Genomic DNA, 11,730 nt, shown 5'->3' on the forward strand with positions numbered 1-11,730 from the left:
TCCCTGCTCAGCAGGAAGCCTGCTTCTCCCTCTCCCATTCCCCCTGCTTGTTTTCCGTCTCTCGCTGTGTCTCTCTCTGTCAAATAAATAAAATCTTTAAGAAAAAAAAAATGGTGGACAGATGGTGGGAATGGAGGAGACCATCAGGCTAACTGGTCTCTTCTGAGCTGACACATTCACTTGAGCAAAGCTCTCAGGGTGCTATGTGACATGTGTGCCCTTTTAAGGGCTCCCGGGCTGGAGAGCACTGTGGTGTGATGCCATGCGAAGGGCAGGGAAACCCCCGGGCCCCCGAAGTGCACTGTCTGCAGGTGAACTCCTCCAGTGGTGGCAGCTGAAGCCACCCAAAGGTCCTTGAGGTTGGGTTTGGGCCAAGACCCACGTCATCTCAGCCCTACTCTTAGGTTGAAGCCCCCAACACTGGGTCTGAGTCAGTCTCCCCCAACCTTCTAGAGACTTCCCATTCCTTTCTTGTCTCAAGTGGAGTTGGATGTGACTGGCCTGAGGTTTTTGACCAGTCCAGTCTTTCCCTGTTATCAAAGCTGCCGCCCTCAGTCCTTGTTGACTATCAAAAGCTTATTTGTTTTATTCGACAAGCCATCTTGAATTTCCCCAAAGAATTTTTTGAAAGATGAAATATCAAACAAGTTAAGCACGTAGGACTTTGCCACCCATACTTAATGGCCGAAGGAGGACAGTTGCCATGGCAATGGCTCTGGTAAGGACGATGGAGTGAGGCTGAAGGGTGAATAAAATGCCATAAAGGGGCACAGGCTGCCCGGCCAGCCAGCCCCTTATGACGCTGGGAGTGTTTGCCCAAGTCTTAGGAGTTAAGTCATAATTTGGAGAGAGAGAAACAAAAATGTCCAGCTGCAAACAAACATGTTGAGGGGTGGGAGTGGGAGGTCAGGATAGGGGTGAAGATATTTTGAATGACAGTGCATGTGACTGTCACCTCACGAGGACTGGCAGAGCCCTCCTGCCAGTAGCTTTCGTGCAGACAGACTGTCCCATCCAGCTGCAGAGGGCACAGCCAAGAGAACAGAGAGAACCCAATGAAGGCTCGTGGAGAACTGGCGTCAGAATGATCCTCACAGCCTCTCTGGCAACATACACACAAGACTCAGCCTCCTCATTCTCTGGGACCCAGTAGTTCCACTCCCGGGAATCTGCTCAGAGGAAGTCAGCCTGACTGTGGTCCTGCTGCTGAGGGAGCCATCGGCGGAAGACTGGGGTGCGGAGAATGTGAAAAGAAACTTGATGCTGCTATCGCTCCAGACACATGTCTTTGCATGTCCAAGGAATACCACAGAAAGTGGTAGAAGAAAGCTAAACAAAAATAAAGTCTTGACTTCAAAAAAGCAGGAGTCGATCCACATGGAAAGAATAAGTTCCCCACTTGGAGAATTTGTAAAAGTTCTGTGCACCACCTGGGTTCCCATTCCTGCCAGGGCTGCGCCTACAAAAGGGGCATCAGTGTGATGTGGGGGGAAAAGGTTTCAGATACCAAAAACTACCACAAATGTCTGTCTAGATGTATTGGTGAAGTTTTTGGCTTTCTATATGATTTTACTTTCTTCTTGGAATTTTGAAGGCATAGTATAGAGGTTCAAGTCACAAAATAACACTTTTGTGTTAAAACAAAAGTTTTGTTTTAAAACAAATAGTTAAAGTTAAGTTTAGGGATACCAGGGTGGCTCAGTTGGTTAAGTGCCTGCCTTCGGCTCAGGTCATGATCCCAGGGTCCTGGGATCGAGTCCCGCATCGGCCTCCTTGCTCAGTGGGGAGGCTGCTTCTCCCTCTGCTTATGCTCTCTCTCTCAATGACAAATAAATAAATAAAATGTTTAAAATAAATAAATAAATTTAAGTTTAAACCAGGAAGGTTGATCAGTAGTCATTTTTTTGCTCTCAAGAAGTTCTGAACAGAAGTGATATAGTCTTCTGCCTTAAATTGTTATTCTCCTTACAAGCATTGTATTGAAGTGGAATGAGTGGCAAATTTAATGGAAAAAAAAATTTTCCCTGTTCTGTATGTACTTATTACTTAACATTGTTCAGATAATTCTTGTTATCCTCTCCCTCTACTTTATTTATAGTTATTGCAAAAAAAATGAGGAGGAGATTATTGACATTTGGCTCTGAACTTGGTGTCCAGACTTAAAATTCTTCCCTCGGTTCCTGTTGGTTGCCTAGTTCTTAGAACCAGCAGTCCTTCAATCCATTGCAGTTTCACTAAGTATTTAAATATTTTAGACTATTATTGCTGAATGCTTCCTTAGTAATTAGTCCAGACCCAAGTCAAAAACAGGTTGTATTTGTGATTTTATTTGTTCTTGAAACAAAATGCCAATACCTTTCATCTGAGAACAAGAACACAAGCAACACGCTTCATAGGTGCAAATGAATACAGCGGATTTCAGAAAAACACATATTACACATATTATCTTGAATTCAAACTGTCATGAAAGCCTGGGGTACAGTGTTCATCCACGATGATGTGTAATAGAAATGAATCACCAGGGCGCCTGGGTGGCTCAGTTGGTTAAGCAACTGCCTTCGGCTCAGGTCATGATCCTGGAGTCCCGGGATGGAGTCCCACATCGGGCTCCCTGCTGAGCAGGGAGTCTGCTTCTCCCTCTGACCCTCTTCCCTCTCGTGCTCTTTATGTCTCATTCTCTCTCTCTCTCAAATAATTAAATAAATAAAACCTAAAAAAAAAAAAAGAAAAAAGAAATGAATCACCACTGTTTGGGAAAGCTCTTTGAAGCAAACACCAAACTTTTTTTTACCTTTCCCCTCCCCCAAAAACAACAAAAAAAGATATACATAGAACAAAGGAAACAAAAGGCTGAAGGCAGAAAGAAGTTCAGAGCAGGGTTGTTTTTAATATTGTAAAACCAGAAAAAGGAAAGAAACAATCCTAACAGCAGGAGAAAAGTCAAACTATAGCACGCTAGCATAATGAAATATAATGCAGAAGATAAAAATTGTGTTTAAGAAGTCATTGTAACGGAGAAATTCTCATCCTTTCACGTTACAAGAAAGAGTAAAATTCATCATTGTAAATACACTATGATCTGAATCATGGGGGAAACAGACAAGAATCTGAAAGGAAATGCATCAATCTATTCACACTTCTGGTCTTTAAGTGCTGAGACTTGGGTAAGTTTATTTTCTTCTATTCTGTTTTTCTTAATTTTCTATAAGGGGCATGTAGTTTTTACGTTTGCAATGACAACAAACGTTTTGAAAGACCTACACATGTTCTCTTACCTCATAGCATTCCTCACTCTCTTGGCTCTTGCCTGCTTCTGCTGTAGCAGCTGGAAAAGCTCAAATAGTCACTTTTCCAACCACCTTTGTCCTAGCAGAAGCCACACGGCACAGTTCCAGCCGTGAGATGTGAGCACAAGTCTGAGCCCTGTCTTTGCACCTTTTTCCTTCTTCCTGCCTAGACTGCAGACGCAGTGAGCAAGTGGGGCTTTAGCAGCCATCTGGGAACCAAGCCGGAAAGGCCGAGAGAATCACATGCTGGGGTAACACTGTCAGTCCCTGAACTAACACCACTGGCTGAGGTTATTAAGATCCTGATTAAAAGTACTGGAGAAAGCTGCGTGGCAGCAAGGCCAAGAGCAGAGGTTCTCAACCGTGACCGTCATGTGGACAGATTTTGTCAATACTGATGCCCAGGTCCTACTCCTGGAAATTTTTTACTTAATTGGTCTAGGCAGTCACCTGGGCGTTAGGATTTTTTTTTTTTTTGGATTTGCAGATACAGTTTATTTTACAGAAATTCAACATTATAAACAACAGGCACCTCCCACCTCACCTGCCCGCCCCCCTCCCTGTCCCGCTGGGTGCAGACCATGCTATGCAGAGAGTGAGCAGTGATGCGGCCCTAAGGCTTTGGAGGGAGACTCAGGAGCGATGGAACCTGCCTGCACCATGTCCTGCCTGCACCATGTCCTGCCTGCCCTGCACATGCACATGCCTGCCCGCTGCACAGGCCACCAGAGTCTGTCTGGGCCCAGCCCACACTGGACCATTTACATGGATCCAGCCCAATTCTCCAATTCCTTCATGTCATCCTCTTCCTTTTCCTTCTTCTTGGTGGGTGTTTTTTTTTTTTTTTGAAGATTTTATTTATTTATTTGAGAGAGAGAGAATGAGAGAAAGCACACGAGAGGGGGGAGGGTCAGAGGGAGAAGCAGACTCCCTGCCGAGCAGGGAGCCCCATGCGGGATTCGATCCCGGGACTCCAGGATCATGACCTGAGCCGAAGGCAGTCGCTTAACCAACTGAGCCACCCGGGCGCCCCTCTTGGTGGGTTTTGATGGTAAGGTTATAGAGGGAACATTTGGTAGAGGGACTGTTTCGGGTCCACTGATTTCTAGCAAATTCTTGTCTAGTTCCTCCTGTTCTAGTTCTTCTAATTCTGCCATGAGCTCATCCTCATCAAACTCTTCTCCAAATCCTACAGGTTTTGAAATAGCTGTTGAAATCTCCTCTGCAAGTTCTTGCTGGTCAGCAATGTCCTGCATTAATTCATCAACTTTATCGATGTCCGTGTCGTATGCCTTAGCAGCATAGCCCATGTTCTTGAGCACCTCAGTGTTGGTATTGGCGTTCTCCAGGGCCTCCCGCTGAAACTCGATGGTTGACAGCGTGCCGTCGATCTGCGCTAGCTGTTTTTCATACCTCTTCTTGCGCTTCAGGGCCTGGAGGGCCACGCGCTTGTTTTGGGTGCCATGCTTCTTGGCGGCGGTCAGCTCCTGCTCCATCTTAAGTCTCCAGGAATTCCTGCTTCTTACTTAGCATCTCCTCCGTGTCCCGCAGCCGCTGGATGGCATCCTGAGGGGTCGGGCCGCCCTTGCCGGCCTTGCCCCCTCCTGCCCCGAACAGTTTCCCGAACACCGACACGGTGGCTGCTCGCCGCGCCGGCCTGCGCCTCCCACTCCGGCTCGGCTCGGCTCCAGCGCCCGCTCCCGGCCCCGCCCGCTCCCTGCCGCCGGCCTCTCCGCCGCCTCCGCCCCGCAGCTCTGGGCTTTAGGATTTCTAAAAGTGCCCCAGCTGGTTTGGCCAGGGTTGAGAACCCAGTTCTGGAGGCATATAGAGAAAGAGGTCACAGGTAATACCACACTACCCAATAATTCAGACTTCCCATTATGTGAAACCAATCAATCCCACTGTTACTGGATTTTCTGTTCCTGGAAGTTGGATGTATTCCTAACTGGTGCAATTGTACTGTTTCTTAAGACTGGCCTAAGTGTGTACATCTATGAGTTTAAAACTGATAAGATTCCATAGCACATACTGGTCACATAGATATTTCTGTTTCTCAGTATAGACTTTTCCGCCTTTGAAATCACACCCAAGTAAAGACCAGATTTATGAAAGTATATAAAAGTACAGTTTTTTGCCAAGATAGAGACCCCAAACTTAAGCCCTCATGCCCTCTCATTCCTTCTATGCGTCCGCTGGTATTGCCCCACTGTGGCAGAGACCATGAAGTATCACAAAAATCTCACATGGCGTTCTGTCCCCAGCCCCAGATGCCCTCCGCTTGATGTTAGTACCTGGCTATACCTCTAAACCACAGGACCTTGCTCCTCAAGGACCAGTGGGTTGGGTATTACCAGGAAGCTTGTTAGAAATGCAGAATCTCAGGGTGCCTGGGTGGCTCAATTGGTTAAGTGTCTGCCTTCGGCTCAGGTCATGATCCCAGGGTCCTGGGGTTGAGTCCGCTCCTTGCTCAGCGGGAGCCTGCTTCTCCCTCTCCCTCTGCAGCTCCCTCCTGCTTGTGTGCTCTCTCTCTCTCCCACTCTCTCTCCCTCTGTCAAATAAATAAATAAAATCTTTAAAAAATTGTTTTAAAAACTTTAAAACCAAAAAAAGAAATGTAGAATCTCCATGCCATCCCAGACCTATTGAATCAGAAACTGCATTTTAACAAGATCCTCAAGTAATTTGTATGCTCATTGAAATTTGGGAATCCCTGCCATCAGAAATAGCCAGAATTAAGGTTAAAGCAGTGGTTCCCTCTCTAACACATTTGCCTTTTGGTTCCTCTTTTGCTGTTAAAAAAAAGTTGGGGACAGGGAGGAAGACTGAGCAGAGAGAGGCAAGATTGTACTAAGGCTGTGGTGAACAGCCAGGAGGACGTGCCTGCCTATGTAATCAGCGGGCTTTCTCTCCCTTCCCCTCCCCAGGCTGGGACTGGGACCTGGCGCCCTCTCAGCTCTCTCCCCATTGGCATGCCCATCCCAGGTCAATACTCTGCCCACCAGCCAAAAGGAATGGGAAAAGGAGCAAGTTAAATTCCTTCTTTTAACTTTTTGCTACAGCAAATGTGCCGTTCCCACAGCAAACTCTTTAAGGATGTAAAATTTCAGACAACTTTGAAGGGAAAAAATTAATTACCACATTTTGTGTGTCTAGAGAAGAAAATAGGGCCTTAGGAGAAATGAAGGGACAGGGAGGGGGGAGGGGGGGTGGGAGAAGTGGAGCCTATATGCCCACCTCGGGAATTCTCACACAATAGAACATACCACCATGAGGGAGATCTGTTTGCAGGAAGATCTGGGAGGAAGATTGCAGATGTCTGTGCAACTAACTGATGCTTGGATCATGGCACACAAGGTTTAGGCTTTAGCAATAAGAGGGAGCACGTGGGTGGCTCAGTCCATTAAGCGTCTGCTTTCAGCTCAGATCATGATCCCAGGGTCCTGGGTTCAAGCCCCACGTCAGACTCCCTGCTCAGTGGGGAGTCTGCTTCTCCCTCTCCCTCTGCCCCCCCTCCCTGCTTGTGCGCTCTCTGTCTCTCAAATAAATAAAATCTTAAAAAAAAAAAAAAAGGCTTTAGCAAAAAGAGAGAACAAAGTCTGTCTCCAAAATTAAAAAAGGAAGGGCTCTACTTGGACAGAGGAAAGCCAGTCCGAAGCAGGAGAGGCACAGTGCCCCAGTGTGGTCCTGGAACACTGGTTCAGCATATTCGGTATAGAACATTTTAAAAATCAAGCGCAGGGTGGCTATTCTTCAACTGCCCCTTGTCTCAGCCCCTGGGAGCTTATGACAAGATTTTGGGTGGGGCCTGGAACGGGATGGGTGATGTTCCTCTTGGATGAGAGCCTCCCCTCCCCACAACCTCGGACAGAAGCAGCTAAGCAAACTGACACCGGGATCATCAGGAGTCCCAGGCATTGCCTGCCAGTGAAGGCAGCAAGCTGAGCTGATACGAGAAGCCTACCCCCACCCCACAGCCAGTTCAAACACATAGGAACGCTGGATAAAACTGAAAAAAATTTTTTTAAATCTTCAGCCAAACTAGAGCATGGCAACCACAAGTGCTGGAAATGAAGAAAGAACTCAAAGCCGAAGTGATGATTGGGAGCTGATGCCACATGGCCCATAGGGGGTTTCCACTAAATACGCATCATGAGGTTTGTATTTTAAGCTCCTTTGGGAAGCATCAGAGGCCAGGCCCGTAGATATTTGAACTGAGCTCCCTACATAAAGGAAATAGAAATACTGCCTTCACTAGCCCACAAATACTGAACAGAATGTACCGTGGACTGTGCACCAAGGATGGAAAAGGAATCACCTGTGAGGAAAATGAACCCACATTCCATGCTGTATATAAGACTTCATGGTCTACCATCTGTGCTTCTCCCAGTTTTTCCTGGCTTGGGGGTTTTGCATGCCACAGAACTTATTACCAAAACTCGTCTGGGGCAGCTTAGCTTCCAGTATGACTTAGAAAGTTCCTGCCAGACTAACGCTCCTGCATATAACAAATATAAACTCTGTTTAAAAAAAATACAAAAAACAACCACCTGAAGCCACCAAAGAGCAAGCAAAGACAGGCATGTTCTGGGGGATAGATGACACTTGGAAGAGAGGAAAGGCATAAGACAGGTTTCCCATTTTGGTGGCTTCTGGCCCAAATGATGGCCAAAGTCAGGCAGCATGGAGCTGGGGCTGCTAAAACTCTGTTAGAAAACCTGCATTCTTTGTGGCCTGAGGAATCAAAGAACAGGGTTCAGGGCAACCATAGCCACCATAAAATGAGAAGGGGATCTTGGAATAAACAGACCCAGAGAGATCAAGTCCAAATTTTATATGTAAACTTTCCCCTAAATCTCTGATTAAATTCTGAACTATACAAGGACAGGGCTGACTTATAAAAAGCTGGCTTAGGATAAAAAAATGAATGGGGATTTGAGATGCCCCCAAGACACAGAGTTTGTGGTAAGAGTATAAGCAAGTTAACTGTTTACACTAACAAATAAACAAAGTCAACACTCTTTGGAAGAACATAATGGAATCCAGAGTCTCCTAAAACATAACATTCACAACATTCAGACTACAATAAAAATTATTTGACATGCACATGACATGACCCATTTTTGATGCAATCAAGGAGAGTAACTTCAAAATAGCTCCAGTGTGGAATTAGCAGATAAGGATTTTAAAGCAGCTATTGTAACTATGTTCAAACATACAAAAGAAAACATGCTCATAATGAATTTTCAGTATGATAGGAAATCTCAGCAGAGAAGTAGAAATTATTTTTTTAAAACAGGAACTCCAGAACTGAAAATACAATGTCTGAAATGTTTTTAAATATATTATGTGAATTTAAAAGCAAAATGGAGATGACAGGAAATCATCAGTTAACTTGAAGACAGATCAATAGAAATTATCCAGGAACAGAGATAAAAAAGGTGGGGTTTTTTTTGTTGTTGTTGTTTTTCATTTAAATTCAATTAGCCAACATATAGTACATCATTAACAAAACCTCAGGGACTTATAATATAATATCAAAAAGAAACAAGGGAGACCAGAGGACAGTGGTGTGATACTATTAAGGTGCTGAAAGAAAAACTGTCAACCTAAAATTCTATATCCAGCTCAAATATCCTTCCAGAAGAAAGCAAAATACAGTTTTCCGATAAAAGGAAACCATGAGAATTTATTGCCAGCAGATCCACACTACAAAAAATGCTAAAGAAAGTTCTTCAAACTGAAGGGCAATGATGCCGGATGGAAACTAGGATCTTCAGGAAAAAATGAAGAGCATCAGAAACAGATCTTATTAAATAGGACATTGTATATCACTAGGTATAATGCCAGGTTCAAAGCCTGAGAATTTGAGCGGTCAGTGCACTGCATCTGGCCTTCCACTATAACCACCACAGCAGTTCTGGGCAGCTGTCAGTGTTCCACACTCCCCCACATAACTGGGGGTATCAATGGAGCCACATTAAGAAGCAAATATCTATTTATGTATAATAGTATTAAACCAAGAAATTATTTTTGTTTGTTGGTTTAAAGATTTATTTCTTCATTTGAGAGAGTGAGCGAGCAAGTGAGCATGAGTGGGGGGAGGGACAGAGGGAGAGGAAGAGAGAATCCTCAAGCACACTCCCCGCTGAGCACAGAGCCCAACATGGGGCTTGATCCCAGGACCCTGAGATCATGACTTGAACCAAAATCAAGAGTTGGCTGCTTAACTGACTGAGCCACCCAGGCGCCCCTAAACCAGGAAATTCTTAACTTTGGAAACCAATTGTAAAAATGTTATTCTACAGACATTTGATATAGAAGTAGATGCAAATTTCCTCACGATCCCCATATCTCAAAGGCATCTCCTAAGAAGTCTCTAGATGATCAAAAAAGCCAGTACAAAAGACAAAGAAATAATCAGTGGTCATTCTCTGCATGTCTTGTCCCATATTAGGAGGTAATGTCAGCTTTAAAAAAAAAAATCTTTTTTCATTTCATATTTCTCACCAAGCTATCAGTTTGTAAGCATCTCTTCTTACATTTTAATCTTTATTGTGTGTTAACATTGAATATTTTGTGTAACACATGTCTTTCTTTGTTTTGTGTTTATGGATGAAGCAGGTATCAGTAAGAACAAAGTCAATTCCATAGTCTTTGGTTCTCAACCAGAATGTGTTAAGGAATGGGAGACATCTCAACTTCTGGAAGAATAACAGCAAAAAAAAAAAAAAAAGTAATTTTATGCCTAGCACATTGAATTGATTGAAAATACCTACTAAAATAACTTCTTCACACAAGTGTGATAGTGGGACAATCATGTGTATATATGAAAGCTATAGGGAGATAGGATTTTAAAAGAAATGAAACTAATTTCACTCTGCTTTTAATCACCAAGAAACTATTTCACAAAAGGATTACGGAGTGTCAATTAGTCATCACCATTAATGGCAAGTAGTTCAACTCTCCCTTCCCTTTAAGCATATTTCCCTCCTGGATGTGAAAGGAAAGCCTTTCTGAAGTGACAGTCCTCAGGCCGGACTCTCTCAAGGGAATGACTGGGCTCCTGCAGTGGACAACTTAGTTTCAGATAGCTGCTGAGGGCTGTGGTTTGCAGAGGAGGGCAGGACAGACAAGGAGTAAAGACACTACTGCGAGCCCCACAGCTGGCTGCCCTCCTGCTCACCTGCTCTGATTCATGTTGCCATTGAATGGAAACTCTAAAAAGAAGCTGAACATGGGACTCCTCCACTTAGGTACAACCCTTTAACATCCTCTTTTCTACAGGGAGCCTAGCTCCCCTTTATCTGAACCTGAGTATTGGCACCGAATTTATTGTTTTCCAAATTGAGTTTCATGCACATAATATACTTTCAAGATTCACTGTACTCACTTACTGAATAAATATGTATTTAATGTCTTTTTTACGCCAACATAAAAAAATTGCTGTTAAAATACAACATTTATGAATCATGTAGCAAAATATCTTTTTAATCATCAAAGAAAGAATGAAAAAAAATTGAAATAAGTGAAACTGTAGGGCTTCACGGTAGGTACTCCATAGGGGTGCACCCATATTCCAGGACATACTCGAGCTTCCCACACAAAAACTTCTTTCACTAAAGATAAGTTCACTATCAATTATTGAATAAAGCCAATTAGATCTTCAAATTTGCACAGTTGAATGTCTGTTCTTTAACAGTTTGAACTTATATTCCTCACCCGCAGACATCCCATCTCTGAACTCTTCGTAACATATGATAATTACCTTCTTTATTTCTTAACCTAATTTCAGTTGGGATTTACTATTACTTAAAGCCAATGCCTCCTAATCAAAACACACATGGACACCCAAGCCAGGCTTCTTTATCAAAGACCATGGGTGGTACAGTTCCCACAGAAATATCCACTGTGCCACATAGGTTTGGTGAACATGAGGAGAGTGAAAACCGAAGCATGTCCTAGGACATCCCATCTCAAGGGAAGAAAAGCGGGAAAGAACAAGTTTCCTTCAAGGATGAGTAGGGATGATTCTGGATGCAGTCTGATGATTTCATTTTGATTGTCCTCTAATCTACTGTGCAGAGAGTTGTATCTGAATTCTAGGGCAAGTGCACTACAAAAAGAAGTGAAAAATAGTGACAACTACTTCACTAAATCTCCATGACATACTTTGAGAGATACTAGTAGCTTTGGTACCATGACCTGGCTGTATCAGGGGACAGGACTGAAGTTTCCCAGGAAGGAGGAGTGGTCTCTGAATCTTGAGTACTAAGCTGGCATTAAGTCTCCTTGTTTGGAGCCAAGGACAATAAATGGTCGGATCTTAAATGCCAACTCAGACTGATTCCAATGAACTGTGGTTAGAAGGACTCAGGCATGAGAGAATGTCATGATCAATGAGCAATGTCTGTCATGGAAGTGGCTGGGGAATGGCAGGCAGCAC

At 44.0% G+C, this 11,730-nt stretch overlaps 2 pseudogenes; one reads left to right on the forward strand and one right to left on the reverse strand.

Moving 5' to 3' along the window:
- The first annotated feature begins 1,091 nt into the window (after nucleotides 1-1,091).
- Nucleotides 1,092-1,757, forward strand: LOC115943095 (cysteine-rich PDZ-binding protein pseudogene; annotated as a pseudogene).
- A 1,370-nt stretch (nucleotides 1,758-3,127) lies between these two features.
- LOC145716904 (charged multivesicular body protein 4b pseudogene) lies at nucleotides 3,128-10,484 on the reverse strand (annotated as a pseudogene).
- Nucleotides 10,485-11,730: the final 1,246 nt, after the last annotated feature.

The sequence above is a fragment of the Leptonychotes weddellii genome, chromosome 1, assembly GCF_054177405.1.
Source record: "Leptonychotes weddellii isolate Sample4059 chromosome 1, ASM5417740v2, whole genome shotgun sequence".
Classification (NCBI taxonomy): domain Eukaryota; kingdom Metazoa; phylum Chordata; class Mammalia; order Carnivora; family Phocidae; genus Leptonychotes; species Leptonychotes weddellii.